The following is a 630-nucleotide window of genomic DNA, read 5'->3' on the forward strand; positions in this document are numbered from 1 at the left end:
AAAAAAAAAAAAAAAGAAAAGAAAAAAGTTGCATTCTTTTTATTTTGTGTGTGCATTTTGTCTTCTTGTACATATGTGCACCTACGTGTGCCTGGTCCCTGAGGCGGTCAGAGGAGGGCTTCAGAGTCTCTGAAATGGAGTTAGGGATGCTTGCAAGCTGCTGTGTGGGTGCTGAAGATGGAACCTGGATCCTGTAACAGCAACAAGGGTTCCTCGTTGAAGACCTATCTCCACATCCCTTCCTGTTTTTGTAGATAAATCTTTTATGTAGCCCGGGATGGCCCATGTACCTGGGGATGGCCTTGAACTGTTGATCTTGTCCTTATTTCTTGAGTGCTGACATTACCAGCTTGTGCCATCATTCCCAGCTCAAGTGCAGATGTAGGTATAGATGTACACATAGATATAGATAGAGACAGAAGTGATATAGATTATAGATATAGACGATACAGAGATGGACAGACATAGACATAGATATAGACATAGTATAGATGATATAGATTATAGATATAGATGATATAGAGATAGAGATAGATAAACAGACATAGACATAGTATAGATGATATAGAGATAGACAAAGATGATATAGATTTATGAATGGGACACAGGCCAGTGAAATGAGGGACATGG

The sequence above is a fragment of the Mastomys coucha genome, unplaced genomic scaffold, assembly GCF_008632895.1.
Source record: "Mastomys coucha isolate ucsf_1 unplaced genomic scaffold, UCSF_Mcou_1 pScaffold15, whole genome shotgun sequence".
Classification (NCBI taxonomy): domain Eukaryota; kingdom Metazoa; phylum Chordata; class Mammalia; order Rodentia; family Muridae; genus Mastomys; species Mastomys coucha.